Raw genomic sequence first — 15,019 nt, forward strand, 5'->3', positions numbered from 1 at the left:
CTTAGCCAGCTAATAAATTGCTAAATAATATCAATTTGTTCAATTCAATGCCACTACTACACCGCAGTCACTCTTGTCAAGGTGACCAATGGTTCCGTCTTGCCAAATCCAGTCATCAAGACAGTCCTCACCTCACTTGACATGGTTGATAGCATTTGATGCTCTTAATTATTTCCTCTATTTTAAAAGTCCTTATTACTTGATTTCCAAAACATTGGTTTTCTGCCTGCCTCTGTTAATGGTCCTCTACAGTTTCCTGTGCAGGCAATTTCTTCCCTCCTGCCCTCTTCTCTATCCTGTTTAATCCCCTAATTGATTTTATCAGCTTCAAATATCATCTAGATATTTCTGTCAAAAGTTTCCAGTAAGCTCCAGATTTGTGTTTTGAATTGCCAAGACATTTTCCAATGGACATCTGCTAGGCAGCTCAAACTCCTCATATAAAAAACAAAACCCTTGCTTTCCCTTCAAATCATGAACTTCCCTCAGTCTTCCCAGTTTTACTAAATAGAACCTCCAACTGTCCAGTTGCTCTGGCGAAAAGTTCAGGAGTCATCCTTAAGTATTTTTTTGTCTTATATACCACATAGAATCCAGTAGTAATGCTTCTGACTCAACTTTAATATTTCTAGAATTCAAACCATTCTCCAGAATCTACTGCCATTTTCCTAATCCCTGATACATCACCTCTTACCTACTATATACAAGAGCTGTATACAACTGCAACAATTACATTCCCCATATCCACCCAATTCCTCTCTTATTCTTATAGAGTCTATTCCCAATACATGCAGAATAAATCCAATCCTTGCCTATGATTTCCTATGTGATCTTGCCCTGCCTATCTCCATAATCTCATCTCCCATGATCCACTCCCTAATATCTTTCCAGAGATGACATTCTCTAACCTATCTCCCCTAAGCACCCAAACCAAATATATTTTCCTCCCTCCTTGCCCTGAAGTGTATGTTGCATTTGGTTTTACCAGCTATATCCCTAACATACTGCATACTGTTTTGTTTATTATCTGTCTCCCTCTAGAATACCAATTCCATATGAGCACAGTCCTTGCTGTACCTACACTTAGTGGTATTTACAGTGAATAGAACAGTGCCTGATGTATATTAGGTCCTCCAAAAGTAAATGTCAAGTGAATAAATAAATGAGATAGTGTAGGAGAATATAGTAAGCAAAAAGAAACTAAGAGATAGCATTGCAGAGGTAAGCTAGGGTCAAATGACATTAGGCCTTGAAGGCCACAGAAAGTAGTTTAGGTTACATTCTAAAGACAACAGAAAACCTACCTAGGATCTTCTAAAATAACCATCAAATTAATATTTTAAAAGATGACTGCCTGTTTTGTAGAGAATGGTATGTATAATTTTGTGCAATTTCTTGAAAAACTGTGTGCAAAACTGATTTTGGTAAATTGAATAACATTCTTAAGTCATTATAGTAATCCTCAGTTTTATAAAATAAAGACTCCATGGGCATTAGGTCTCCCGTCTCTAATATGGAAACTGATTTTCTTCTTAAGCTGGAATAAGAGCAGCTACAATTCCAGCTATGAATTAAGCAGATTTAAAAGAAAAAAAACTTATTATAAATGAAGATTTATTCCTTATTTTTTCGGGAGGAGGGGGAGAAATGAACATTTCATGTCCATTTTTTTAATTAAGGTATCATTGATATACAATCTTATGAAGGTTTCACATGAGCAATATTGTGGTTTCAACATTTACCCATATTATCATGATGCTCGCACACACCCTACTGCAGTCACTGTCCATCAGCATAGTAAGATGCTATAGTCACTACCTGTCTGTGCTATACTGCCTTCTCTATGAACCCCCCCTACATTATGTGTGCTAATCATAATGCCCCTGAATCCCCTTTTCCCTCCCTCTCCACCCACCCTCTCCAAACCCTCCCCTTTGGTAACTGCTAGTCCTTTCTTGCAGTCTGTGAGTCTGCTTCTTGTTTTGTCCCTTCAGTTTTGCTTTTTTGTTATACTCCACAAATGAGTAAAATCATTTGTTACTTGTCTTTATCTGCCTGGCTTATTTCACTGAGCATAATATCCTCTAGTTCCATTCATGTTGTTGCAAATGATAGGATTTGTTTTCTTCTTATAGCTGAATAATATTCCATTGTATATATGTACCACCTCTTCTTTATCCATTCATCTACTGATGGACACTAAGGTTGCTCCATATCTGGCTATTGTAAATAATGCTGCGATAAACATAGGAGTGCATATGTCTTTTTGAATCTGGGATCTTGTTTTTTTTTCTTTGGGTAAATTCCTAGGAGTGGAATTCCTGGGTCAAATGGTATTTCAATTTTTAGTTTTTTGAGGAAACTCCATACTGCTTTCCACAATGGTTGAACTAATTTACTTTCCCACCAACTTTGCAGGAGGGTTCCCCTTTCTCTGCATCCTTGCCAGTGTTTGTTGCTCCTTGTCTTTTGGATGTTGGCCATCCTAACTGGTGTGAGGCGATATCTCATTGTGGTTTTAACTTGTATTTCCTTGATAATTAGCAATGTGGAGAATTTTTTCATGTGCTTGTGGGCCATCTGAATTTCTTCTTTGAATAATTGTCTGTGAAGATCCTCTGCTCATTTTTTACTCAGGTAATTTGCTTTTTGGGTGTTGAGGCATGTGACTTCTTTACATATTTTGGATGTTAACCCCTTATCAGATATTTTGTTTATGAATATATTCTCCCATACTATAGGATGCCTTTTTGTTCTGCTGATGGTGTCCTTTGCTGTACAGAAGCTTTCTGTTTGATGTAGTCCCATTTGTTCAGTTTTGCTTTTGTTTCCCTTGCCCAAGGAGATGTGTTCAGGAAAAAGTTGCTCATGTTTATATTCAAGAGATTTTTGCCTATGTTTTCTTTTAAGAGTTTTATGGTTTCATGACTTATAGTCAGGTCTCTGATCCATTTCAAGTTTACTTTTGTATATGGAGTTAGACAATAATCCAGTTTTGCCAACACAAATTGTTGAAGAGGCTGTCATTTCTCCATTGTATATCCATGGCTCCTTTATTGTATATTAATTGACCTCATATGCTTGGGTTTATATCTGGGCTCTCTGTTCTTTTCCATTGATCTATGGGTCTGTTCTTGTGCCAGTACCAAATTGTCTTCATTACTGTGACTTTGTAGTAGAGTTTGAAGTTGGGGAGTGTAACTTCCCCAGCTATATTCTTCCTTCTCAGGATTGCTTTGGCTATTTGGGAGTTACCCCTTACTTTTATCTCCACCAAATGTATGGATATTTTACTGTTTCTTTGAATGAGGAGAAAAATTTAACTTTCCTGACACACTTTTTAAAGTTACTTTCACCTCAAGCAGGTGGAAAAGAACATGTGGACAGAGAAGCAAAGGCAAAGCATGAAAAGACTGAGTGGGTATTATTAAACAAAGAAAGTTATCTTCACAAACTGGACTCATTTAAGTTTTAGTTCATCAGAACAATATAACTTCCCCCAGAATAAGAACGAAGGCACATAGCTGATTACTAAATTAAAAACAAATATTACAGAAGAAATATAAAACATTACTTGTTCTCGCCCTGTGTCATGGCCATGTTTTGTGATATTCCACAATCTTGGAAGTGGTTTAAATAGAAACTGCAGCATTCCATGCCTATCTATGTAGTCCTTCTTTATCTCCAACATCTTTGAAATAAACAGAGCCATTAGTCTAAAGGGAATTCCCAGGACTGGGAAACTGAGGCTAAAGCCTGCCTGAGTTGCATGGGATATCTGGCTAGTTAATAAAAAGGGGCCTCAAACTCAACATCCTTGACTTCCCTTGTACAATTCATATTTTCCTTAAAAATGTTTACACATAGGAGATGGATTCAATTAAGGTAATGGGAGAAATCAACTCTAATCCATGATCACGCACACAGAAATATGAAACAGATGAGCAGTTCATCAGCAGTCTGTTGTATTTCAGAGGAAATAAAGAGTCACATCCCCCACACAAAAATGAATGGTGGGTTTGAGACAGACTTTCTAATTATGGGCTCACAAATCCAAACTGAAGATGACACATTCCTCTGTGAAAAATAAAAGGGAGTTGGGTAAATGTGAGTGGCATGTGCATTACAAAAAAAACAAATGGATTTGGAAGGTTCATTTATGATGAAGACAATGCTTTTGCACAGAGACAAAGTGGCGCAGAGAATGGAGAATGCAACTTAAATGAAGAGGACAGTGGAAAATGAAAGTCTAGCTTTTTGAAATGCTTTCTCCACTTCTTAACTGAATAATATCCTCAAAGTTAAATGTCATTGTATTGACTGTAAACTCCTTCAAGACAGGAAGTATGTCTACCACTTTGTGAAGGGGTATGTCGGGGGGACTTGGTGAAGAGGGGAGCCTAGTAAACATAATGTTCTTCATGTAATTATAGATTAAGGATACTAAAATAAAAATTTTAAAAAAAGGGGGAAAAAAAGGTAAAAATATTTTTGACTAGGAGGAACTCAAAGAATGTTAAATAACAACTGAGGAGGACCAGCAGAGAAGGAGGAAGAACATGAAGAAAAACAGTCTTATTATCAGACACCTTGTCCCTATCTTGCAACAAGAAGTAAACAGGCTAAAATCTGGGCCACAAAATGTGGGGGTTTACTTCATTTAACTATTTTGTCTTAATTGCTAAATCAAAACCACTCTCCTTAGAGTGAAGACTAGTGTCTAACTCAAGGCAGAGATTTTTCAAGTACACATTCCAAGAACAGCTTTGCATATTGGCCTAGGATCGCAATTACTTTCAGATTTCAGCAGAACTGGGATTATGTTCGGAGCTGCAGACCTAAGTGAAGGTAGGAGGTGGGAAAGGAGCTTCATTCTGTTGGGTTCTGCAAAAGTTCCCAGGTTCCCTAGGATCCCTGGCTCCTCGTTGTCCTGGCCTTCCCTCTCCACCAAAGCTCTGCCATCACCTCCGGAGGCCTGTCACTCACCCCAAAGATGCTTTACACACTACCAGTAAAATGACCAGAACAATCCTCTTTCCCTGGACCTGCAAATGGACACAACTGAATCACCATGGCTGCCTGTTTTGCTTAAGCAGGATTTGGCCCAGTCACCTTCCAGAGGGTAGAATTAGCCTGGCTTCCGCTTTTAGAAACACGTAAGTGTACTCTTCGGTGGTGCCTTGGGTTGCTCTGGATGGTGATCATCAGCCGGAGTGGTTTGGTTAAGCTAGAATAATAATTCTACCTGATGAAGTATTACTTGTGTCAGAAAAGACAGGACTGATCAAAAGATTCTAAAACTAGGAGTCTAGGAATCTGGCTCAGTAGGTGAGCCCAGCAAGTCCTGCAAGTCCAGGCGGGCATGGTTCACGGAGAAAGGAAGAGGGGTCAGGTCCACTAAGGCAGCTGCAATGAGTTCTGCAGAAACAGGGATGCAACGGCCTGGGCTGACATACTCGAGCAGGAATTTCCAGCTAAAAGGCCTTGTATTACAAGTTCATTTCTCTCTAGCCCTTCCGAAGCCCTGAACTTCAGATTGAAGGCTAAAAATGATACCAATTAATAAGACGAAAAAGAATTGTAGGTGTGACGATAGGAAACAATATATACCAATATATTTTAGACATTCCAAGGGTTAGTTACAACTGACTCAACAGAGCCCGGAAAACAGCCCTGACTGCCTGAAGTTAAGTCTCATCCAACTGGGCTGATAAAATGGGAGTCATTCGGATCCTCGTAAGTAACTGTTAGACTTCCCAGTCTACTCACCAACTCTTACAGCTGGGTCACTACTCCATCCAGCACAGACAGGAGACAAGAGGTTTTACTCTCTGGTGACTCTGGACCACAGATGCCCTGCCAGGTACAGTGGTGAAGCGCTCCACTGAATACAGGGGGTTGTGTTAATTTTGCACCTTGCATGTTTTAATGATCTGTTGTGTGAGTGAACAGAAGTTCCCAGGTCTGGGCTTGTGACCCAGGGGGTGGAAGGAGAATAATTTACAGAGACTGGTATATAAATGATCAGATGGCCAGAGAGCACTGTCTTCCTGGGGATCTTACAGTGGAACAATTATGCCTAATTTTTCTGAGTCAGTAATAAAATACAATGAGGAAAAGACAAAGGGTAACAAACAAAACTTTTCAGTGCAATTTTTTAAATTAACTACTTATTATGGCGAATTTCAAATGTACAAAAGTAGAGAGGATAGTATAAGGAACCCATTACCCATATTCAACAATTATGAACTTTAGCATGTATTAACTTATGGCCTAGTATATTTTGTGTTTGCTTTGTTCCCTGGCATTTCCTTCTTTCCCTTATTATTTTGAAGCAAATCCCACACATCACATCATTTCATCTACAAAAGGTTGAGTGTGTGACTCTAAAAAATATTTTAAAGCTTAATCAGTTCAGAACTAGCATAAAGATATGCACTTTTATCAAGGATCATATTTACTGGCTACATTTTCTATACTCTCTTCACTTAAATTTTTTAAAAAAGTAAGGTAAATCTTAAGAGTTAGGACATCATGGTCTCAGAAAGCCATTTAGAGATATCATCTGAATGTCCTTAATTAGCCAATGCAATCTCTTAGGTCAAGGTGTTTAAGTGACTTCCTAAAGGTAAGGTGCTCATTGGAGGTACTGCCTCCACTAGTACCCAGATCCTTCTGGAATCAATGAGACTCAAAAAAGTATGTTTATGGTTGTATGGATTGTAGAGCTTAGTAAAATCTGCCACCTCCTATGTTAACTTGGTATTATATGAAATCAGCTCAGAATTTTTTCATCCACGGTTTGAGCTAGGATTGTTAAAAGAGAAACTTATTCTAGATTTCTAAGGTGGAAGGAAGCAGCGGCCATATTTGCAGTGGAAAGATGGGGTCAGAGTCAGGCAGCTTATATCATGCACGTTGTCACAGATCTGCTGGGTCACCTTGTTGGCATGGGGTAATATCCAGGCCTCAGTTCTTCCAGCTCCCTCTCGATCTCCTTCAGCTTCTCCATGGCAAAGTGTACCAGCTCTTTTTCAGTCACCCATATCACCAAAGTAAGAAGCTTGGAAGCAGGGAGAGACCCTGAGTCCCAGGGAAGGACAGACCTAAGTTCACGTACATCCTCCTGGGTCTCACTCGGCCCTGGACCTCCCACGTTTCATGCTCTTCTTCCCTTCCCGACTTCTCTCAGTGGGCGTAGGGCCAGCACTGGCCACAGAAGCAGCATACATGTACAATGGCTTAACCAGATCTCATGACTGCATAAAACCAAATCCCTATCATAAATCCCTTTTACCACACAGTGTGGTTCTGCTTCTCCGATCAAACGCTTGCTGATGTGTCTGCATGACCAATTGTATTGAAATCAGTTAAAAATATATGGATTAGACACATTTGAAAAACTGTTATTGCCTATCATTTTGTATCTAAATAGTCTCTTTAAAGTTGCACACTCCTAAGTATGTTGCACACAGTATGTTACTGCTCCCTGGCTTTCTACTTTAATAACTAACCTGTGATAGAAATAGTCAGCTCCAATGGGATAGTGTTAACTTGCATCCTTCTCTAGAGAAAACAACTCACCCAGAGAGAATGTCTTCTCTTGCGCCTGATGAGCACAGATTCCTAGTTTTCCTGAATCATTTTGACACAACACATCTTTCACACGGAGAAACCTCCAGATGCTGGTTTACAGACAAAAACCATGAAAACCCTCAGAAATATTATGGCAGGCACTAAGAGAAAATATGCTAAGGCTCTATCATAGTCAGAAGTATTAAATGCAAGTGTCTCTCAATAAACTCTGACAGAGAAACACATCACCTTTGTTCCCACCATGTATCAGTCCAGTAATGAGATGAGCCAAATGCAGCCCAGACTAGCCTATCTCAGCAGGACCTCCTAGGTCATCCTTCCTAGAACAAAGCCCTCTGGTGCCATATGAACAGGACGAGACCACTGTGATCAGGCAGAGTGGCGCTGGCAATGGGATCTGCCTCAGATTCCCAGGACCCCAGCAAGGCCGCATGGGGGAATCCGTGTGAACCTGCTTTGAGCTGTTAGAGAACAACCCAAAGTTTCGTTATTGATATTTTGAGCTGCCTTTGTGTTCCTAGCGCGTGGCTGGACATGCTGGATTGGTACAGAAAGATCAAAGGCTATCCTTCCCTTCAAAGAGCTCCCATTTGGGAGGAAATGAAAACCTCCTGGTAGTCAAAGGCTTGCACGTTTGGGTTCCCGATCCCTCTTGCAGCCTCTCCTGTCCCCCAGGGGCGTCACGTAGGCACAGCATCCAGCAGGCGCCACTCAACCAAAGGGCCGGGAGGAGGGCGTCTGTCTGAAAAGACTAAGAACTGAGCAGTTATGTTTTTTGCCAACAATTCCTCATCTGAGACTTAATTTTTAGATGCTTACATCCATGTTTTCTGGATTTTACTCTTATATTTCAAAACCACCAAAAAAAAAAAAATTATCCCAAAATATAACCCAGTAGACATTTGTGTTTCTATCAGAAGAATTTCATAAATTTTAACATTTTGCCACACTGGCTTCAGAATTTTATTTTTAAAAATATGATGCTATGGTTCCAACTATGACCTACAACCCCAATGTCCCACCCTCTGGAAAATCAGTATCTTGAATTTGGGATTTATCCTTCCTTGGATGTATTTTCAAGTTTTGTGATAAATAGATACGGTTTATACAACTCATCATCTTGCTTCAGTATTACATTACCACTTATATAAATGCTCTCACTGTACACGTACCCCTTGGCATTAGCTTTCTCCATTCAAAATCTTGTTTTCATTAAATGTCAATCATATCTCAGCAAACTGAAAAGATATTACATTTCCAAGATATTTCCATGTTATTCCATATGATTTAGCTCACTGAGTTTAACCATCTTATAGTTTTCCATTGTGTTGGCTATTTTTTTTACCCATATTCCTACTGATGCTTATCTAGATTATTTCCTATTTTTCACTATTATAAAAAAATATTCAGTGAATGTTTTTATACTTGGAACTTTTCATCCATCAGATATACGCCTTGCTTTTTAGATATTTATCAGTCTCCTTTTACATATATTTATGAAAAAAACAAAATTAAAACGAAATTAAAGGAGAAAATGTTTAACTCACCCCTCATCCTAATGTTCAAATACACATCCATGACAACCTTCTGTACTTTCCCAAACACTTACTCTGAATTAGGAAAAACTTGGTTTGTTTACTTCAACTGAAGTATCATCTGTGATAGCAAAGCAACTCAGGGTTCACGTTCCTCTGTCCACTTTCTAAATGTTATTTCTAAGGGTTTGCTATTCCATGACCAAAGAGAGAGGATCTACATTCACCAGAGAGAAACTACCCGATTTCTAAAACATGCCTTATGTTTGGGTTTTAGTAATAAGAGAGTTTTTTCTAAGGCATCTTCAAACTGTGGTTAAAGGTGGTTGGTTCTGGGATCCCTAATCATGGAAACATACCGTGTGGCAGGGTCTGAACTGCTCTCCTCCAGATGTAGGCTTATTTCCATTTCAAGCACTGAAATCACAGATGGGCCACAGGGGTTGCTCAGCCACTCCAGGACCAGCAGCCCTGAGAGTATGGGTCACTTCTGGGAAAGAGGATAAGAGGGGCTGGTCTGCTGGGCTGTTCCTGGAAACCAGTCCCCAAGCAGCTGGCGAGCTGGGAGTCTGGAGGTGGCTTCCTGGGTTCTGGGTCCTGGGAGAGTAGGTATGAAGCAGAGATGTGATGCTAAAGAGTAACAGTAACTCTTTTCTAATGGGTTTGGAGTTCCGCGATGAGATTTTTGGTCTGGTCTTGAAGGGCCGCAGTGTGTTGCAAGAGACGACCCACCACCAGGCACCTTGGCTGCCGGATGCTGAGGAACCCCGGCCACAGGCAGATGCCCAGGAGAGGTTTCAGGTGAGTCCTGCGGCAGGCAGTGGAAACCAGAACAGGCTGTAGGGCCATTATTCTGAGCAGAGGCCCAAAGGCAGAGAAAGCAGATGATGTGCAAAAACTAAATGGAACATTTCGTAAAAAGAAAAACACAGGAAATTCACATAGGTAGCTGTACTGAAAGCACTTCAGGCCCTTTACAAATGTAGAAACAAAATCTGGTTAACCCCTCCTGAAGTAGAATCACCTGAAACACACACACACATGAAAGGGCCAGGGTTCTCACCTGTGCCAACCCGGACCGAGGAAAACAAAGCACAGCTGTTCCCTCTCCAGCTGGAACGTTCGCCCCCCTGCCTGTTTCCTACTGAGTCACACAGTGATGTCAAATCAGACCACGATTTTACAGAGTGTGTACAGACTAGAGGAGAGAGGGGATTCAAAATAATACATTCCTTTCTATACTCATAAACAGATTTAAGCCTGAGAAGGCCTGACAGTCAAAGAATATTTGATTAGATGTACTAACTCATCTCGAGGCAGGGCGCCCCTCTCATACTAGTTAAGAGAGTGAGTCCAGTTAAGGGAGTGGTGTCAGTTTACTGACGTGACACTCCAAGAGCCGCTGGTTAGCCTAGGTAGCAAGAGAGGTGGAGGAGGTCCAGCTCACTGTGGAAACTAAGACTTTTACCCTGTATCGGAGTTGGCATCAAGTGTTCATGATTGCCACTTCCCCAGGGCCGTGGTTACTGGGCTTTTCCTGGACCATCTGTGTGAGAACTTAGGCCAGAGGACAAAAAAAAAAGTAAGGGAAAAGAAAACAGAGTAAGATAAATGCAGGAGGAAGGAAAGAAGGAATAAAGAATTCAACTGATTCTTTTGGATCAGGCAAAAAAAAACCCACAAATTGTAGCCCTTTTGGTTTTGACAGGACTGATTGCCAACTGACAGGCATAGACCGTGTTTTGCTCGTACTAGTACACTATAAATAATTCACTTAACAGAATTTCTACTCACTAGAACCAAGCCCATTTAAATTAAGCCTGAAATATATCTAGAACACATGCTGCCCTCCAGTGGATCCTAGTGGCATTGCTAATTGTTGTCTAATAAGCAAACTTGAAGATGACACATTTGTTGATCCATCTGCACCTGTTAGTTCATGCTAATTTATTCAGAATTATTTTTCATAAATATCTTTGAGTGTTTCCTTCTGTAAGGGAAACTGTTTCCAAATTATTAATTAAAACAAAATGTGCCTGTTAAGACATTTTTCAAATTATGGATGAGGCAATCCATTCTGTGAAATCCATTTCTGAGTTACGATGAGCTTTGCAAAAAAAAAAAAATGTCATAAAGTAGAACAGAAAAACAGAAAAGAATAAACAGAAAATATTAAAAAGGGTTGCACAGATCCTTAGCAAGACCCATGCACACTAAGAGACAGTTATGGTGAAGTGTAAGTGGTGTAAAACTCAAATAATGTGCTAAATGCATGTGTTAGCTAGGGAAGGTCATTTCATCTTCACTAGTATCACTTGATTTTCCAGCAGGTGATAACTTAGTTTGTTAACATAATGGACCAACGTGGGAGGCAGAATTCCAGCGGGGCCACAAGAATACTTCTACCCCTGTCAATGTGTAATTCCTTCTCGAGTGCATTCTGAACAGCTGGGTGAAATGGAATCTCACCACCTTAATCAAGATCACCAACCTGTTGACCTTTGAGCTAATCCAAAGGAAGATTTTCCAGGTGTACCAAACTCAATAAACAAGTCATCCCTTAACAGAGCCTGAGCCTCTCCTGAAAGACAGATTGGAGGCATGAGGAGGGAGCCACGTGGCAGGACCTTTAGGAGCTGAGACGCCCCCCACCCCTACCCGCAGGCTGATCACCAGCAGAACAGGGGCCTCTGTCCTCCTACTTACAAGGAAGTAAATTCAGCCAACAACACAATGAGTGTGGACCCTGAGCTTCAGAAAGTTAGGCAGGCCACCAGACATCTTGATTTCAGTCATGGGAAGCCCTGAGCAGAGAACCCAGTTTAGCTGAATCTGGACATATGACCTACATATAATGGTGTAGTAATAAACTTGGATTTTGCTATGCTCTTGAAATTATCGCAATTTGTTGTGCAGCAATGTAAAACTAATACAGTTAATGTTCCATGATATAATTTAATATTTTACAATTAATTGTGAAGGAAAAGGAAACATAACTTTATCCTCTATGTGCAAAAATGCTGGGGCTTTCCACTGAGTTTGGTTTATGAACTTTCAGTATTCGTGGTTCTAAGTTATTGACAATTATAACTGTCATTATGGTAGTCTAATTGTCCTTCAGATTACTAACTTATTACAAGGTAAAAACAATGACATGCAAAATACAGAGTGATAATCAAATTCAGGTTTAACTGCTGGATCTAAAATATACTGTAAGAAAAACGTTGATGCTAATCTGCAAACTGTTTTCATCTGAGTCCCATTCTAAAAAAAGTACAGGATTTTATAATGTCTCATATTTGTTTCATTGTGCCATGAAAATAACAAGCCAGGAGGTATAATCTTTAGTCTTAAAATGGAAAGCTTGTACACTTCAAAATTAAGACATCTGGAAGCACAAAATGCATTTATTAATAAGTCCCTTGAATATTACTCAAAAAGAAAAATAATGAAGCTACTGGAACTATTCTTAGGCATTCTACAACTATTAATTAGAAAGCCTTGTATTTGTTGCATTTAGCAGTTATCATGTAGCAGCTAGCAAAATAAGTGTGTGCCAAGACTTGTCAGTGTGCCAGAGGGGAGGATTTCAGCTCCTAGATTCAGGTTGATTAGAAGCAGAGCTTCAGGAAGCAGCCTTTAAAGTATGCAAATATATACAGTACTGTGGGACCGCAAGCCTAAATCCATCTGGCCACCAGGGTGTCCCCTGGGCGGCAGCTAGAAAACTGGGGTACCAGATGAGTATACAAATTCCTTTCTGGCAGATGCTGGTGACCTGGATCAAGGCAGAGGGACAGCACAAAAATGGCATCCATTGGCCTCCATCCCGAGGCCACCTTACTAGGCTCCTAGAAGAGGGCCAAGGCCAGCTGCTGCCCTCCAGGCCAAAGCTCGAGGACAAGCAAATAGGCCTCATTCTCAGAAGGGGGAGTGTGGGGGGACATGTTTGTGTGTCGTCTGTGTGATGCCTGCCGTGGGGGAGCCGGAGGGGCAGCCAGCTGATGACTGTCTCTCCCATGGGACCCAGGCCTGCAGTCCCCCAGCCAGTGGAAGCAGGCGATCAGGAAGTGCATAAAAGCTCCCCTCTGGGGGGCACTGGCACTCTGGACGGCAGTGGAGGGGGAACGTGAAGATGGCCCTGGCCAGTCTTTGCCGCTGGGGAGTACCCCAGTGGGCCCCAAGATGAGTGTTAAATTAGAAGCCGGCCCCTCAGGCTGATGCTTTAAGACAAGCAAATGAGCCCCTAGGTGCCTCTCAATCAGCTGCCTCTTCGCTGGTCACTGAGGACAGCGAGTCTGGTGTGCGAGCTCTTTAAAAGCCATTCTCAGTATGCTGTACGGCCTGGTGGGTTTGGGGGGTTTGAGCCCTGTGGTTTTCAAAAGCTGGATTTTTTTTTGGCGGGGGTGGAAGAGGTTTGTTTTCAGGTGCAAGTCTTAAAAGCTGGTGTGCCCAATACAGAATTCTAACCCTCCTTTCTAAAGAAGCTCCCCAGCCTCTGGCAATCACCATTCTACTTTCTCTATATATAAATTTGACTGATCTTGGTACTCATGTAAGTAGAAATAATATATTATTTCTCTTTTGTGACTGGCTTATTTCACTTAGCATAATGTCCTAGAAGTTCATCCATGTATCATGCATGTGTCAACTTTCTTTTTAAGGCTGAACAGTATCTCATTATAACATATATTTATACACCACATTTATTTATCCATTCATCTATAGATGAATAGTTGGGTTGTGTCTGCTTTTTGGCTAATGTAAATACTGCTGTGAACACGAGTGTACAAATATCTGGTTGAGTCCCTGCTGTCAATTCTGTTGTATGGAACTGCTGGATCACCCGGTAATTTTGTGATTTTGTGGGGCAAACAGCTGTAATTTTTCCACAGCAGCTGTATCGTTTTACATACCTGCCAGCAGTGCACAAGGGTTCCAGTTCTCCAGATCCTCACCAACACTTGTTTTGTGTTGCTTTGTTTATGAAAGCCATCCTAATAGGTGTGAAGTGCTATCTCATTGCAGCTTTGATTGGCATTTCTCTAATGATGAGTGAGGTTGAGCATCTTTTCACATGTTGGTCACTTGTATGTTGTCTTTGGGAAAATGTCTATTCAAATACTTTGCCATTTTTTAACCTATTTTTTTTTGTTGAGTCATATCTGGTTTTATATTTTAATAAAATTATATTTGATATAAAAAGATTTTTCCTTTATACTAATTGTTTCCATATACTGGTTGTTAACTTTGTTTCTCTTATATATGGAGAGGTATACTCGGCAGTGCTAAAAACTGTATTTCAATTCAAAAGATTTTAGAGCTCTAAGTAATCTGTGGTACAAACATCAGTTATTATTAGCAATAGTATCAAATTTCTTAAAATATCATTTAAAATGGCATACAAAAATATCAAGTATCTAGAAAACTAACCCGGCAAAAAATATGCAGGTTCTCCACAGAGATTAAATAATACCTCAATTAATAAAAGATAGAGGTAGGCCATGTTTGTGGATTACAAGATTCAATCAATATATTAAAGAGTCAATTTCCCTCAAATTGAATTATAAATGCAATATAATCTCAATAAAAATTCCAACAGGATGCTTTTCTGGAACTTGATTAGCTTGTTCAAAAATATATATGGAAATGCAAAGAACAGCCAAGACACTCTTGAGGGAAAACAAGATATCAGGAAAGCAAAACTCATTGTAGTCAGTTTCCTTAAACAGTATGGTTCTGGTACAAGAATAGATGGTTCCAAAATAGATACATACACACACATAAAGACATTTGCTTTATGACAAAGAAAAGTAGGTAAGGATGAATTTAGCAATAAGGGTTACTAGGACTAGATGCTCACATGGGCAATATAAAATATAGGTGAA

This window comes from Manis javanica, chromosome 9 (assembly GCF_040802235.1).
Source record: "Manis javanica isolate MJ-LG chromosome 9, MJ_LKY, whole genome shotgun sequence".
NCBI classification, from domain to species: Eukaryota; Metazoa; Chordata; class Mammalia; order Pholidota; family Manidae; genus Manis; species Manis javanica.